Source organism: Trichosurus vulpecula, chromosome 6 (assembly GCF_011100635.1).
Source record: "Trichosurus vulpecula isolate mTriVul1 chromosome 6, mTriVul1.pri, whole genome shotgun sequence".
Classification (NCBI taxonomy): domain Eukaryota; kingdom Metazoa; phylum Chordata; class Mammalia; order Diprotodontia; family Phalangeridae; genus Trichosurus; species Trichosurus vulpecula.
The window spans coordinates 272402675-272414828 of NC_050578.1; the positions used below are offsets into that span (position 1 = coordinate 272402675).

At 51.8% G+C, this 12154-nt stretch overlaps 1 protein-coding gene across 7 annotated transcripts in view; it reads right to left on the reverse strand.

Moving 5' to 3' along the window:
• The window catches only part of AHNAK (AHNAK nucleoprotein), a 43689-nt gene extending 39559 nt beyond the window's left edge, over positions 1–4130 (reverse strand). For 5 of the 7 annotated variants that reach the window (XM_036762673.1, XM_036762675.1, XM_036762674.1 and 2 more), the window contains exon 1: positions 4035–4130. The gene's annotated coding sequence lies outside the window, so the exon portion shown is untranslated. The remainder of the gene's footprint in view (positions 1–4034) is intronic. The other 2 variants (XM_036762676.1, XM_036762679.1) reach the window with 1 other exon arrangement.
• Positions 4131–12154: the final 8024 nt, after the last annotated feature.

Below are 12154 nucleotides of genomic sequence, written 5' to 3' on the forward strand. Positions count from 1 at the left end.
CCTGCATAACACAGAAAACACCCAAATGCCCACTCCCCTCCATAAAGAAGGAACCTGGCTAAGCAGGTGGAGGGGGGGGGGCAGGGCGGGCCCGAAAAGCTCAGAGCTGTTCCTGCCATGGCTAGAGCAGAGATCCATGCCCAGTTTCTTGTACCTAACCTACCCACCTCCCGTCTCCAACCCAGATTTCACATAATCAGTGGGTTCTGGTAAATCCCAGGAAGGAGCAGGGGAAGAAAAGGGAAGAGAAGACACCATGAAGTTGAAATGAATCAGACCCAGGAGATTCCATCTAAATCCTGATTGGGACTTCTCTCGTCCCTAAGGCTGCTCCCATGGCCTAGGGAGGGAGAGGACCACACCCCAGCACCCCACACCCCCACAGCCTCACTCCAACCACTCCAACCAGCTCCTCCAGCTCAGGGCGGAGCACTCCCTCTGCCAAAGACAGCCATTTCAGATCTGGGCTATGGGTGCCAACCTGTTAACCCTGGGCACCCACATCCCCTGCCCCTGCTGCTGCTCGGTTAGCCCATTCCCCCTCTCAGCCCACTCCTGGGTTTAGCCTCATGCCTTGACTTTCTAAACACCATGACACCAATGATAAATGTGACTCTCCCTCTGGAGGCCCCATCCTGGGCCCAAGACTGCCCCCTTTCCTCTGGCCCCAAACCTTGCAATTGCTTCTGTGCACCCCAAAACTCTTCTGAACATTCAGCTCTATGGGGAATTGCAAAGACCCAGCACACCAAGCAACCTGCCTTCCAACTTCACAGGCATGTGTGTGCCCTTATCTTCCCTACGAGCCCATGACCTCCATCCACTATGGCCTCTCTCGGAAGTGTCAGAGCTCCAGAAATGGGGAAAAATGGGAGAGGGGAAGGAAAAGAAAAAGACCATGTCCATGACCGTGACTATGACCACAAAGTAGAATACAAGTATACAGAATGCTTTGCTTACACATGTAGATGGGGGAAATATTATCATGCCCATTTCACAAGGGAGGTAAAGGTGAGGCTCAAAAGAGTTTCACTGATGAGTATGGATCACAATGTTGGGATACCAACTCCAGTCTTCTGCCGCTAAGACAAGAGCTCCTTCCATTGCACTGCACTGTCCCATCCACAACCCCAGATTCTGCCATCCTCCCCCAATCAAATTCCCAATCTCTCCACCTGTTCAGAGTCCCAGTTCCCAGTTCCCCTCCCTCCCTCTCTTACTCCACCCCTCCATGCTGTGTGACCTCTCTGGGACTCAGTTTTCTCATCTCTAAAATGAAACAGGTTCAACTAAATGGCTTCAGAGATTCCTTCCCCAACCTGAGATTCTATGGCTCTACAATCCCCACCCTGTCACTCCTCAGTTTCCTAAAGTGCCATCGAGTCAGTCAATTCATCAACAGGTATTTATTACTATGAAGTGCTAGGCACTGAGGATATGAGAATAAGTGGTGCGTGGGCATAGAGGGTTCCTCTAAAACTCCCATAGGCTGCCCCTCATTCTGCATGTGATCTGGGTTTATTTTACCAGAGCTGAAGGGACTGAAGGGAGAAGGTAATGATGAGGTTGGAGGATTTAAAGGATTTAAAAGATGAGAAGGGCCTGAACCTCATTTTACAGATGGGTAAACTGAGGCCCAAAGAGGAGCTGTGACTTGGCCAAGGTCACAAAGTCCTAAATGGAAGAGCAGGTCTTCTCTGACTGGAATTCCAACCTCCTTCTCTAGCACCATCTGTGCTTAATTTCAGGCCAGGGCCTCGTGCTGTGTTCCTCAACCCCACCCCATTGGGGCATAAGAGAAAAGGAAGGAAGCTTCCCCCTCCTGCTTGAGGGGAAGTGAGTGCCACACCCAGTCCCAGGCCTCAGGGATCTCCCTCGTGGAGATTTGAGGTTTTGGGGCAGGGGCATGCAGGAAGAAAGGGGAAAGTGCATCTGAAATCGGAGTATGGCTCTCTTCCCTTTTGGCCAGCGAAGATTTGGAAGAGATACAGAAGGTGTCTTCAGGCTAACTTAGCACCCAGTCTCCAAGGGAAAAAGAGAGAGTCTTCACCGAAATCAGCAATCACACCCCCAACTAAGGGCAGTCAACACACTGCACCCCCAAAACTGCACCCAAGGGATCAACCCTAAGGGCCCGCCCCCTCACACAGACACACACACCGTGCACAACCAGGGACGCAGCCCACAAAGCTTGTCTTCTACCTCGGGATCTGGGCACACCCACCCTACCGCGCACCCAGGCCCAGGAGCCTCGGAGCCCAGAACACTACTACCCAGAGGCTCCTCCAGTCTGACCTCAACACTCTCGGGAGTTCAGCCAAACCTGCTTGCCACCCCCACCCCCTCAGCCACTTCTTACATGCCCCTCGCAGAGCACAGGGCACAGTCAGAAGTTCTACACCTCCCCGCCTCCTCGGACTCCCTTCCTGCCTGCCATGCCCTGAATTCTCAACCCTGCAAGGGGGTCCCGCCCAACTCCACAGGAGTTCTGCCTGGCCCTCAGCCGTGCGCAAACAGCACAGCACCGCTCCCCGAGTGGGGAATCCTTACATAACACACGGAGGGGCGCACACCCTGCGCGCAGGGCTGCCTTCCAGCAGGACAACAGAGATCTGCCCTCTCTTCTTCCCTCTTCCCGGTCCCCCAAAGTTGGAGCAGACACCCAGAGAGGCGCCCGGAGAAATTTACCCTCCCTCCTACCCCTCAGTCTCTCCTCTAGCCCCACCTCCACCACACAGCACCCCCCGCTCCCCGTTTTTGCCCCCTCTCCTCTCCTCCCCAAACTTCTGGTTTGAATTAGTCATTGGCTCCAACCACCACATTCCTCAGGCTGCTGGCTGGAGGCCAGGGGTTTGGGGTGGGGGCGATCACCGCCCCGACGGGTTTTTGGGGGGAGTGGGGGGGCAAACGATGCAAGCCATCCCTTGAGGGTATGTTCCACACCTCCACCACTGCAAACTGGCTGCCCCCTTTCCCAATGCCCTAGCCAGGAATCTCCCCCAATATGCCGTCCGGTCCCCCCCACCTCGCGCGCGTCCGCGCGCGCGCACACACACACACACACACACACACACACACACACACACACACGGGGAAATGGGAGATTTCTGGCTTGGGGACCAGAAGGGGTAAGGGTAGGGTGGGGCAGCGGCTCCGGGAGGGAGGAAGGGAGGGAGAGAGAGCAGGGGGTATTCATGGGGTGTGGCCGCCCCGGCTCGTGCAGCGAGCACCAGGGTTAGGGGATGGGGGGGGGAGGACGCAGGGAGGGGCGCAGGGGAGGGAAAGCGCGGGGCGGGGGCACTGCCTCGGAAACTCGTCTGCTGTAAACACTGGGATAGAGGGGGAAGGACGGGCGGGGCTGCCGCCCCAGCAGCGCGAAGAGGTTGGGAGGGGGGCGCAGGACCAAATGGGGCTGTGGAGAGCGGAGAACTCCTGGGGCTGCGGAGCTGGGAGAAGTGGGCTCGCCAGGGAAGGAGGGAGGGAGGGAAAGGGAGGCGAGAGCCTAAGACACAACTTTCCCAACTTTGCAGAACCTACGCCCAGATTGGAGAGAAGGCAAGAACTGGGGGGCGGGAAGCGGTGCGCTCCAGGGCGAGGCAAGCTAATACTCCAGCTTGTTCCTGATCCTCTCAAACTGCACCCTAAACGCTAGTCCATCCTGAATGTCCGAAACACCTTTCTTTCCAAAGCCGCCACCCTGACCGTACCCCCAAATTATGAAGCACGCACAACCACAGGCCACATAACCCAAGGGTATGCCCAAATCCTGAGGAATTGCCTTTAAGGCCATCTACTCTAAAGTGCACCCTCAAACTCTCTGTCGCTAAGTAGCCTCCAAGTCGCCCTGGACAGATGGCAACCCGAAGCTCTCCAGAGCTGGTCTCCAAGCCGCCCTGGGCAAAGGGCATCCCCAGACTCCCCGGCGCTGGCCTCCAGGCCTCTCTGAACAGAGGGCACTCCCCAAATCACAGGCGCTGCCCAAAGTGTCCCTCGCTGCCCCCGCTCCCCCAGACTGCTGTCACCTGCCACCCTACCTGTAAGCTCAGCCCCAGGTCACAGCCATGCCCGGCAGGTACAGGCTGGCGGCTGGGGGAGGTCTGCAAGGTGGGAGGCTGCCGGCCGGGCTAGGGGCGGCAGGGACTCCCGGATCGGGGCGGGTCCGGGCAGGCGGGCGGTGCAGTCCCCGCGGCGGAGCAGCTCCGAGTGGCCGAGCCCCAGAGCGCGGAGGCGGCTCTTGTAACTCCGGCTCCCGGCGGGCGGGCGGGTCTGCCCCTTCCGAGCCTCCGCGGTGGGAGCGAGAGGGCGGGGCCGGGCGGGGCCCGCAACGGGGCCGGGCTGAGCTAGCTGAGCTAGGGGCCTGGGCAGGGGGGACGTGGGGGAGCGGGGCTGGGCCGGGGGGGCGGGGGGTTAGGGAAGAACAGGGCGACCCAGCCAGGGCTGCAGGGCGGGGGCGCCCGGAACTGGGGGAACTGGGGCGACTGGAGGGAGGGCTGGCACTGGACACAGGCGTGCTCTCCGTAGGGAAGAGGCGACGTGAACCTTGAGAAAAGTTGGAGGTTCTTTGGGGATCCCCGGCTCCGACTGCCTCGGACCCCCTACTTGCCCCCTCCCTTGCCCAGGCTCCCTCCTTGTATGTACCCCCTGAATTTATCCTGTGTGGGCCTTTGTTTCCAAGAAATTCTTAATGTGGCTCCCAATGTCTTCACATCTGGAACCGTGTTTGTTAACAACCCCTTCTTACAGAAGAGGAGACTGAGTCTTCCAAAAGTGCCTCAGAGCCTGAGAAGTCGTGCTGTAATTCAGAGGCCAAGGGTCATCAAAGCGCACCCAGAGGGACCTGAGAGGCCAGCCCTGCCAGCCCCATTTTAGAGATCAGGAAACAGAGGCCCAGAGTAGAGTTAAGTGACTTTGGCACAAGGTCACCAGGTTATAAGTAATAGAGACTGGAAACCCCAGTCTTCAGACTCCAAGTTCAGCAGAAATCCAGTGCCCACCCTGACCTGCTCTCCTCTGTAACCCCAGCAGCCTTCCATTCAACTCAGCAGACATTAAGTCCCTACTATGTGACAGGCCAAGGAGCGGCATCACGGCCCCCAGGCCCCCACCCCACTCCACACACCCCCCTCATGGGCCCTGGACATATAGTGTCAACTAGATTTAAGCCCTTCTCTCAAGTAGCTGCTTCTTGGGCTGGGGTTAATTTTCAAGTGAATTGTACCCCACCTTTCCTGGCTCCACTGGGGGCCCTCAGTGTTCCTGAGTATTTCCCCGAATCTGGCCCCTCCTCCAAGTAGAATAAACTCCAGGACATCCCAGCCTGCAGCAACCGACCCACCCAGAGAAGAAAGGAACACCAAGCCCACCTCTTCAAATACCCCATACTCCTTGAAGACAGTCCTGGTAAGGCCAGGACCTCAAGTGGATCTGCAGACTCCATCTCCCCTTGGGCAGGAGGCCCAGCTTCCTTTCTTTCCCTCTGAGTCCCTCTCCATCCTCTTCTCTTTCCCCTTCCCCGGGTCCTCCTCCCTTCAGAGGACGCAGAAGTTTCAAGTTTACAACCATTTCCCACAACCTCTGAGAGAGACATGGGAGTTTTATTAAACATTTAATGATGGCGTTCCAGAGTTCCCCGAAGCAGCACCCCTCCCTGTGCACACACCCCCTTTCCCTTCTCTCCCATTCATTCCTTGCCTTCTGCATCACCCACCCAGAAGCAGGCTCCTTTCTCCGGTATGGGTTGGGCAGGTTAGTTCTTGAGGAGCCTTCCAACCCTGAGGGGCTGTGAGTCTCCAGAATGTTGGGGAGATCAGAAGAGGCACTGTCCCAAGCCAAGTCCCCCTCTCTGTGGCCCTCCCTTCCTGATGGCTGTGAGTGGGCTGGGGCTAGGGGCAGACTCAACCCCATCCCCTGAAACGACAAACATGTTTACAAGCTAAAAATACCCAGCAGCCAGCCATGCCGCCAGCCACAGTGGTTGTGTCCGAGGTCCAGTTACCGGCACACACTTGGGACAGGGAAGGGGGAGGGGGGAAGGTAGGAGGAGGGAGTCGGGTACAGCCAGGAAGAGACAGACAGGAAAGGGAACACACACACACACACACACACACCCCAATCTACATCTGTGTCTCTCTTGGTTAAGACATGAACAGAGAAGCATTTACAAAGATATAGCCAGATTCCAACTCACAAGGCAGGCACACACAGAAATATGGAGCCTAACAAGGCAACAGAGGCCAGCAAATGGATAGGTCCAGAACTCCACATGTATATGGAAGCAGCTAGGATTGGAGTCAGGAAAACCCGAGTTCAAATTTGACATCAGACTCTTATTAGCTGGGTGACCTTAGACAAGTCACTTTAACCTCTGTTTGCCTAAAGTTCCTCATGTGTAAAATGAGGATAATCACCTGTCTTGAAGGGTTGTTGTGAGGCTCAAATGAGACAATCATTGCCAAGCTCTTAGCGCTGTGCCTGGAACAAAGAAAGCAATATCTCAGTAAGACTGGAGACCTCCTCTCCTCCCTCTGAATCTCTGCTCTGCAAGTGTATCATACTTTAAGGAAGTTGCCTGAAAATTTAGATTTACCCAAAAGATAAGCTCCCCTCCTAGAGAGCAGGGCCAGGCCTTTCTGGCCCATTTTTTCCATTTCCTGCACAACATGGCCCATGATAGAACCTCAGTAAATTACTGCTGAACTGAATTGAAAGGAATGTACCCTGGCCAGCCCCCATCAAGGGATCACTGTGTTCAGATCTGAGTGGCACATTTTAGGAAGAACATTGATAAGCTGGAATGAGTCCAGAGCAGGGTGACCCTGTATGGATAGGGACGTACAAGGAGCAGTTAAAGGACCAGGGATGTGGCGGCCTGGAGAAGAGTTGACTGAGGCGGGACAAATTAGTTGTCTCCAAGTCTTCCATAGGCTCTCTCATTCAGGAGGAGTTGAGCTCTGCTCCATCTCAGAGGGCAGAACTAGGAACAAAAAATGATGTCATATTTGTGTATCTCTACAAAGTCTGAAAAGCACTCAGTGCCTTGTCTATCCACCTCCAGGATGGGATGCCTCCTGGGAGGCAAGCTGCCACCCAATTCTATTGGTTGACTTTCCTTTACAAAATGACGGAGGATTTAAAGGTGGGACATTTTATTCCATCCTTTGAAAAATCCTAGGAGAAAGAGAAAGAGAGAGAGAGAAGGAGAGAGAGAGAGAGGGAGGGAGAGAGAGAGAGGGAGAGATGCTATTAATATTCCCATTTTACAGATGAGGAAACTGAGGCCCAAAGACATTAAGTGACTTGCTCAGTGTCTGAAATAGGATCCAAGCCCATGTTTCTCCTGACTTTGGCTCCTCACCCCTTGAACCTCACTAGACTGGCACAGGCTTGGGGCAGCTAGGTGTCTCAGTGAGCGGAGCGCTGGCCTTGGAGTCAGGAGGACCTCACCTGGCCTCAGACACTTGACACACTTACTAGCTGTGTGACCTTGGGCAAGTCACTTCACCCCAACTGCCTTTGCCCCTAAAAACAAACAAACAAAAAAAAAAGATTGGTACAGGCTGGTTTGGGCTGGATGGAAGGAAAACTGCCTAACAGAGCCATGCCAGAGTGAACCTTTGGCCCCAAGAGGTGATGGGTACCCCTCGATCATGATCTTCCACCAAAGGCAGGGAGACCATTTGTCAGGGGAGTGGTAGAGTGGGTTCTAGATCAGGTAAGGGTTGAAAAATATTAATCACTTATCAACCAATAAGCATTTATTAAGCATCTACTGCATGCCAGGCACTGAGAATATAGACCTCCCCCCCCCAAAAAAAAACCCAGCAGGTCTCTGTCCTAAAGAAGCTTGGATTCCACAGGGGGAGATAACATGCACACATACACCAGCCCATTCCAAATCTATACAAAATAAATACATAAAATGCCAAATGCCTGGGAGAGGGGGAAGGCCCCAGCGGCTAAAAGGAGGATAAAATGCTTCTGGGAGAAGTTAACAGTTAAGCTGCATCTTGAGGGAAACCAGGGATTCCACAAGGCAGAGATAAGGAAGAAAGCATTCCAGGCATGATGGGCAGCCCAGGCAAAGGCCCAGAGACCAGGGGGAGTGGCTCGGGTGAGGAACAGCAAACAGGCCAGGTTGATGGGCAGAGCTTCTTCAAACCCCTCCATCCGGGAGATTCTGGAATTCCATGAATGAGAGGGAAGGGGGGAGGGGGCCGAGGAGCTACCATCTCTCTCCAAGCCTCAGTTTCCACCTCTGTTAAATGAATGGGCTGGCACTAGATGGCCTCCCACCTTCAAATCCTGTTTGAAGTAAGGCTTTTTGGTAAAGGGAAAAGAAATCTGTTGTGAAGCTGAAGGAAGATCATGGAGAAGACTAAATGTAGTCCCAAATCCACTGGGGAATTTGGAGAAAGCAAATAACCCAGGAATTCCTTTAAACAAGCAGCTTTCCCAGGGCACCTCAGCCTGGGCTGATTTATGCATCAGTTGTCAGGAAAGCTCTACTGAGCAAAGAAAGCTGCCCCTGTGTGAACAGAGAAGATTGGGGGTGCCATGAGGTAAAGTGGGGGGAGAGTAGACTGAAAACAGGGAAAGGAGAAGACAGAGAGTGACTAATGTCACGCTCCATGCAGCCCCCCAGGGGGAGAAGGCCAGTCCAGACCCTGCTTATCTCCTTCTCTGTTTATTCTGGCCATTCTCTTGGTCAACAGGGATCTGTCCAAGAGAGGCCAGTTTGTAGAGCAGAGCAGGGGTCATTCCCTATGTACTTCAACCCAGGGAGGCAAGATCATGGGATCTGAGTACCTTAGGGCTGGAGGGGACCTCAGAAATTCAGGGCTTCTTTTCAGCTTGTCTGGGATTTCCCAACCCCTTTTCTGGTGGTGGGCAGGGAATGACACTGAGCCCCAGAGAAAGGAAGCATTGACTGTAAGCACCAAAGTTAAGTTAAGAGTAAAACCCAGGTCTTCTGATTCCCATTCTGATTTTCAATTTCCCCCTGATAACCAAGCCAGAGTAGGGGTCTACCATTCCAAGACCTAAAACCAGGACAACCAGGAGTTGGGAGACAGCTGGAACGGACTTCAGAGGTTCTGTCTCATCCAGTCCCCTTCTCTACAAAAGGAAAAAGCTGCTACCCCAGGGGATGGCTGGAACTTGCCCAAGAACCACAAAGAGACAAAGAACAAAAGCAAGACCTGAACGCAGGCCCTCAAAAGGTGCTCATCCAGCCCCTTCCCCTTACACTGAGCTGCTTATGTGGCTCTGAGGAGCTGCCTTCAGATGCCAGCTCTGGACACACACTTGCTGTGGAACCTCAGGCCAGCAACATCCTGTCTCTAGCTGGGATCAGTTTCCTCATCTGTCCCATGATGGTACTAGACTAAATGATCTATCTCTAGCATCACTTCCAACCCTAAAGGTTAGAGTTCCAGGACTAAACCTCAGAATCCTTAGGTCTGCAGAAGAGCTGCCTTCCTGAAGCTGCCCAGCCCAGAGCACCCCAGCAGGAGCTGGGAGCATCTTTAAGGATCCTGCTTTTTATTGAATCGGACTGATGAGGTGGGCAAAGGGCTGGAGGTAGAGGGGAGGAAGATAAGAGGGACCCTCTAGTCTGGTCATTATGTGAATGATTCTTACGAGGGCCTCTCAGAGGGAAGGCTGGGGAGCCTCTGGGAAGGAGTAGGTGAGGCAGTGGCCCCAAAGCTCTCAGCTCAGGGGTCCTCCATCTTCTTTGTTGGATAATCCAGAAAATGTTTTGAAAATCTGGACTATCTCCCCACTTCCTCCTGAAGCTGAGAATGAACGGTGGTCCACTGAGGAGGACTCACTTGGAAAGAAGGGGCCCTGTGGAGTGACATTCCAGAGTACTGGCAATCTACCTGGGTCCCAGTCCCTAAACACACACACACACACACACACACACACACACACACACACGAACGCACGCACACATGCGTGTGTGCACACACATGAACATGCATGTATATACACAAACACATATGCATACATATATGCACACATACAAACACATGTGCACGTGTACCGATACATATACATGCATACATATATGCACATACAAATACATGTGCACATATACACACATGCACACAAACACATATATACACACATACAAACACCCATACGCATGCAAAAACACATACACAAATATATATGCATACATATACACATGCATGCAAATACATGTGCGCATATATGCACACAAACTCATATAAAAATATACACACATATATACATATGCACATACAAACAAACACACCACAGGGACATAGGGTTGGAAGGGACCTCAGAGATCCAGTCCAACCCTCTCATTTCACAGATGAGGAAACCGAGACCCAGAGGTAAGGTGATGCCCCAAGTCCTCCAAGTGTCAGCATCAGAGGTAGAGGATTTAAACTCAGGTCCTCAGAGTACAAAGCGTGTGGGGTCTCCTTTTCATTCCTCTATTTGTTGTCTTCTAGTATGGCTGACTCCCATTAGACTTTGAAGTCTTTGAGAGCAGGGACTGCCTTCGGTCACTCTTTGTGCCTCGTACAGTGGCTGGCACATAGTAAGTGCTTAATAAATGCTTGTTGACTGACTATTTTTAAGAGCTGTCCAATGGGTAGGTGAGGATGTTCATCTTTAAGGATGTTCAGGACCTGAGTGTGTCTTGGCTAGCTGCATAACCTTAGGCAAAAGCACTTAACATCCCTGAGACTCAGTTTCCCCATCCATAAAATGGAGATGATAATACTAGCCCTACTTAATTTGCAGAACTGTGAGGAAAACATTTTTGAAATCTGAAGCCATGATGAAAGCTCGTCTCAATTATCATTATAACTACTCATCCACTATCATCCTCTGATGTCTCTTGCTGAAATGAAGAGGATCCCAAGCTCTGGCAGGCCCAGCTATGGATGTGTCTGTTGGCCACAAACCAGCCTCACAAAGATCAATGAGGTCCACAACAGCTCTAGAGTTGTAGAGGAGTAGGGGTCTGCTCCATGAAATCTGAATGTGTTGAAGGTATTATAATCATGTTTAACCCTGATCCCATCCCCATCTACATTTGGCCCAGGGCCAACAGACACAGACCCTAGAAGGATACCCCACCCTCTAGGTCCCTCCTCCCTTCTAGATCTTTGAACCTTTCTAGCCTCCTCAAAATCCCTTGGAGACTCTAGGTTCCAGAAGAACAGAAAAATCACCTTTGTCAACAGGAACTTGACTTTGGAAGCTGATCTGAAAAAGAGCTAGAGGTTTGTCTAAGTGGTCCACAAACTCAAGATGAGCCCAGTTGTGGGTACTATGCCAACCCCAAAAAGTTCATGTGATCTCAGACTGTATTAGGAGCACCGTAGTAGGATGACTGCCATGATGTGAATGGAAAGTACAGCAACCACCAAAAAATCAAAAAGGAATCTTTCAAAATTACCAAGAACAAGCTTGCCCCCCCCCCAAAAAAAGATGTGCAAAACCCCTTCCACCACTCCTTGGCAGAGATGGGGGGTGGGGGGAGGTCCCATGGGTATAAATACAGGGTCAGCTTTTTTTCAATGCATTCATCAGTTTTGCTGATTTTTTTTCCTCTTTTTTTTCATTTATTTTGGTTTTCTTTTCTTTTTCATTTTTTTTTCTTTTTTCCCTCTTCTTTTTAAAATTTATTTTTTTCTTTTTTGTTTTTTTTCTTTTTTTCCTTCTTCTTTTTAAAATTTATTTCGGTTTTCTTTTCTTTTTTCCCTCTTCTTTTTTAAATTTATTTTGGTTTTCTTTTCTTTTTTGTTTTTTTTCTCTTCTTTTTTTAATCATTGTTATAAAGGATGATAGCCCTGGTGGGGGGGGAATATTGGGTGAACTGGGGTGATGCAAAAATAAAAGACATAAATTCAAATGCATTTCAAAGAAAAGAAATGAGTGTGATATAAAAAAAGAGGCCCACAATCCAGGAGTAGGGAGGTAGTGGTCCCTCTGTCCTCCACACTGGCTAGATCCCTGGAGGGAGTACTGGACTAGCTTCAGAGTCCGACAGTTTAAGAAGGATGTTATTCCACTGGAGAGTGTCCAGAGGACAGAAACCAAAATGCTGAAGGGCTTTGAGTCCAGATCATGTGAAGATGAATTAAAGAAACTGGAAATGTCCAGCCTAAGGAAG